Source organism: Castor canadensis, chromosome 12 (genome assembly GCF_047511655.1).
Source record: "Castor canadensis chromosome 12, mCasCan1.hap1v2, whole genome shotgun sequence".
In the NCBI taxonomy this organism is placed as follows: domain Eukaryota; kingdom Metazoa; phylum Chordata; class Mammalia; order Rodentia; family Castoridae; genus Castor; species Castor canadensis.
Genome location: NC_133397.1, coordinates 103415112 through 103420364, shown reverse-complemented (window position 1 = coordinate 103420364; position 5253 = coordinate 103415112).

Below are 5253 nucleotides of genomic sequence, written 5' to 3'. Positions count from 1 at the left end.
ATCTCCAGTCTTACCAGAGAGTTCCCCCCTTTACCCATCCCTCGCAGGGGCAGAGGAAGATCGGCCGCCTCCATATATGACTCCCCCTAGCCAAGCCAGTGCCCCGGAGGAGGAAATTTCCTCATCCTCCTCAACAGGACTGGCAGCAGGAGGAAGAATGGGTCGAAGACTTCGCCCCCGAGGGATCCGGGAAAGGGAAGGGGAAGACGGGCCCTCCTCATCAACACAGGGGGAGGAAACTGTCCCTACACTTCCAGTCCGGATGGTGGGCCAAGGGGGACCGGGAGGAGGGCAACAGTTTCAGTACTGGCCTTTCTCCTCCAGTGATCTATATAACTGGAGGACGCAGAACCCGCCCTTTTCTGAAGACCCCAAGTGTCTCATAGATCTCTTGGAGTCCATCATGCATACACACCGTCCCACTTGGGATGACTGTCATCAGCTGCTCAATACTCTTTTTACGACGGAGGAACGAGAGCGCATCCTCAACGAAGCGAGAAAAAACGTCTTGGGGGATAACGGGAGACCCACAACTCTCCAACCAGCCATAGACGAGGCTTTTCCCCTACGCCGCCCTGATTGGGATTTCGGGACCGCAGAAGGTAGGGAGCGTCTTCGGATCTACCGCCAGACTCTTATGGCTGGTCTCCGAGCGGCCGCTAGAAGGCCCACCAATTTTGCAAAAGTGAAAACAGTCGTTCAAAGGGAAAACGAAAGCCCGGCCAGTTTCTTAGAGCGCCTCTATGAGGCATACCGTCAGTACACCCCTATTGACCCTGAGACAGACCTCCACCGGTCTGCTGTGGTACTCTCATTCATCAATCAGGCAGCTCCAGACATTAGGAGAAAACTCAATAAGCAGGAAAACTTAGGGGAGATGACTATAAGGGAAATGCTACAGGTAGCGGAAAAGGTCTTTACCGCTAGGAAAACTCCAGAAGAAAGGGAAAAAAGATGGAAAAAGGAAGACAGGGAGGCCCAGGAAAAATTGAAAAAGGAGGACCGGGAGTTCCAGGCTAAGAAAAACCAAAAGCAACAGAGAGAAATGGCCCGTATTTTTCTAGCGGGTGTCCGGGACCAACCCAGGAGAGGGGGCCATGCCAGAACCCCGGATAAGGAACACTGTTTTTACTGTAAGGAAACTGGGCATTGGAAGAGAGAATGTCCTAAGTTAAAGGGAAGAAGAGGGTTTAAAAGGAGACCGGGGGAAAACAGGAAAAGGGAATGAGCAGTAGAGCAGGCCAGAGTCCTCCTAGCCGGAGAAGAGGACTGAAGGAGACGGGGCTCGGACCTCCTCCCCGAGTCCTGGGTAACAATACATGTGGAGGGGAAGCCGATGGGGTTTATGGTGGATACCGGCGCCCAATATTCGGTTTTAAACAAGGCACATGGATCTTTAAACAAGGCACCAACAAGTGTTGTTCAGGGGGCCACCGGTATGCAGTTATGTACATGGACTACCAAAAGAAAGGTAAACTTAGGAAAACACCAGGTCACACACTCCTTCTTGGTCGTCCCTGAGAGCCCCGCTCCCCTGCTCGGACAGGACCTACTCACCAAAATAGGGGCCCATATCCATTTTAAACCAGATGGAATAATTGTGACTGGTCGAGAAGGGAGCCCGATTCATGTCTTGTCCCTATCATTGGCTAACGAGCATCGTCTGTTTGAGAGTCAACAGAAACCAGGAGGGGACATGACTCATTGGGTAAAAAGATTTCCCACGGCCTGGGCAGAGACCGCAGGAACCGGCCTCGCCAAACACCTCCCGCCTGTAGTTATACAATTGAAGGCTTCTGCTCTCCCCATTCGGGTGAAACAGTATCCTATGCCTGAGGAGGCCCGAAGAGGCATAGCCCCTCATATCCACAGGCTAATAAAGGAAGGAGTACTGCGGCCTTGTCAGTCTGCCTGGAATACTCCTCTGCTCCCCGTCCGAAAGCCGGGAAGTGGGGACTATAGGCCTGTGCAAGACCTACGAAAGGTAAACGAGCAGACGGAGGACATTCATCCCACCGTTCCGAATCCCTATACCTTGCTCAGCCACCTACCCCCCTCGCAAGTATGGTATACAACCCTTGATTTAAAAGATGCTTTCTTCAGCATTCCATTGTCAGAAATTAGTCAGCCGCTATTTGCTTTCAAAGGGCAAGAAGATGGGGGCCAATCCGGACAGCTCACTTGGACCAGACTGCCGCAAGGATTTAAAAACTCTCTCACCCTGTTTAATGAGGCCCTGAGCCAGGACCTGGAACCTTTTCGTCGGGGCCACCCACGAGTCACTCTATTACAGTATGTTGATGACTTACTGTTAGCGGCAGAAACCCGAGAGGAGTGCATCAAGGCTACTGAACACCTGCTAACGGAATTAGGTGAGCTGGGGTATCGGGCAAGTGCCAAAAAAACTCACATCTGTAAAAGGTCAGTGACATATTTGGGTTATCGGATTGCAGATGGGGCAAGATGGCTGACTGATGCCATAAAACAGACTATTCTGGCTATCCCATCCCCGACATCCACTAGGGGGGTGAGAGAATTCCTGGGCTCCACGGGGTTCTGTAGACTCTGGATTCCAGGATTTGCAGAAATAGCCAGACCCCTATATGAGGCTACCAAAGAAGCTCCAGATTGGAGTTGGGGAGAGAGAGAACAACAGGCTTTTGTTCAGCTAAAAGACGCTCTTTTACAGGCCCCTGCCTTAGCCTTGCCAGATCCTACAAGACCATTCACTCTGTTTGTAGATGAGAAAAAGGGGGTAGCCAAAGGAGTCTTGACCCAACAGCTAGGTCCCTGAAAGAGACCAGTGGCATACTTTTCCAAGAAATTAGACGCAGTAGCGGCAGGATGGCCCCCCTGCCTCCGCATCATAGCAGCCATTGCCGTGCTGGTGAGAGAAGCCAATAAACCCAGAGGGCCCTCTGGGTAACAGCCCCTCACCTGGTGGAGGGAATCCTTAAACAACCCCCTGGGAAATGGATGACGAATGCCAGGCTCACTCACTACCAGGGGCTCTTGTTGGATTCCCCTCGGATCACATTCACAGATCCCATAGTCCTGAAACCTGCCACCTTGTTGCCTAACCCGGAACTGCAGACACCTGTCCATAACTGCAAAGAATTCCTCTCCGAAGTTACACAGGTACGGGCTGACCTAAAGGATACCCCCCTGTCCGGCTGCAAATTAAACTGGTACACGGATGGAAGCAGTTTTTTCCAAGATGGAGCCCGAAGGGCAGGGGCAGCTGTAGTCGACCAAGAAGGAAATACGGTATGGAGTAGCGCCCTCCCACCCGGAACATCAGCCCAAAAAGCAGAATTAATCGCCTTGGCAGAGGCCCTGGAGAGGGCAAAAAGAAAGCGAGTCAATATCTACACCGATAGCCGCTATGCTTTCGGTACCATCCATGTTCACGGGGCCATCTATCGCGAAAGAGGATTCTGCACAGCAGAAGGAAAACATCTAAAGAACCTAGCCGAAGTCCAGCGTCTATTAATGGCAGTGGAAAAACCGAAGGCAGTGGCAGTGATGTATGTCCCAGGCCACCAGTCTGCCAAGATGCCGGAAGCTATCGGTAACAACAGAGCAGATCAAGAAGCAAAGAGAGTAGCAATGGTGAGTCCTCCCATGGAGACAGGGCAACCTTCCACGGTTGCGGCGATAGACATACCGGTCCCAGAGCTCCCTCCGCTACCCCCCTGACCAGAATACTCCACAGAGGATTTCACTTGGATGAGAGCCCACTCCCCCTTTAGAGAAGGGGAAGACGGATGGAAAAGCGACTTGGAAGGCAAGTTAATTCTGCCTGAAAAACTCGGACGATTCCTGTTGGCTAACTTACATAAGTCCACCCATTTGGGGCAGAGAAAATTACTAGACTTGTTAACATCTGCGCAGCTCCAATTTCCGAACCAGACCATAGCAGTCCGCCAAATTGTGGAAGATTGTGCCAGCTACACAGTCATAAAACCAGGACGAAGGGAGGGGCACCATACAGGTACTCGGGAACGGGGGAGGACTCCGAAAAGAAGTTGGGAAGTGGATTTTACTGAGGTAAAACCGAGAAAGTTTGGGTACAAATATTTGCTGGTATTTATAGATACCTTTTCAGGCTGGGTGGAGGCTTTTCCTACAAAGAAAGAGATGAGTCAAGTAGTGGCAAAGGCTTTGCTAGAGGAAATCATACCCAGATATGGGGTGCCCGAGGCAATTGGGTCAGATAACGGTCCGGCTTTTGTTAATAAAGTCCTGCAGGGACTAGCCCAGACTATGGGGGCCAATTGGAAGCTACATTGTGAATATAACCCCCAGAGCTCAGGGCAAGTAAAAAGGATGAATAGGACACTAAAGGAGACCTTAGCCAAATTGGCCCTGGAGACTGGCGGTGATTGGGTGACGCTCCTTCCCTTGGCCATCTTCCGAGTCCGGAACTCCCCTTATGTCCATGGGCTAACCCCCTTTGAGATCTTGTATGGGGCTCCACCCCCCATCATTCAGAGGACCTTAAGCCCAGAACTAGGTGATCTGGCCCCAAATTACCTGACCATGTTGCAGGCTTTAGCTAAAGTGCACCAACGGATTTGGCCCTTAATTCGAGCATACCACGCTGTTAAGAGGGACCCGGCTCCGGAACATGGCATAGTCCCGGGTGACATGGTATGGGTTAAAAGGCATCAATCCAAAACCCTAGAGCCTAGATGGAAAGGACCTTATGTTGTACTGTTTACTACCCCTACCGCCCTCAAGGTTGATGGCATCGGACCTTGGATCCATTACTCCCACGTGCGTCGAGCCAATCATCAGAAACACGAAGAGGCCAGAGAGTGGACTGTACGGCGGCACCCAGACAACCCATTAAAGCTGAAGCTCTTGCGGCCCCAAAAACATGCAGAGTCTTCAGGAACCAACACGAATAAACTAGATGATCTCCCTGATCCTGCTCACTGCCCAGAGCGGGAGCCTTGCTGAAACCAACCCTCACCAGCCTTATAAACAAACCTGGATACTTACCGATGGGGAGACACACACCACCCTCAATGAGACCACTCACATCACCCCCTTGGGAACTTGGTGGCCAGAACTACAATTCTGCTTCAAAGACATCAATCCTGCCTACAAGGCCGCTGCCCCGGACATAGCTCAACGCTGGGGTTTTTATGCCTGCCCAGGACACCAAAAGAACAAAGACTGTGGGGGGATACAACACTCTTTCTGTAAGTCATGGGCATGCGTCACATCTAACGATGGTGACTCGAA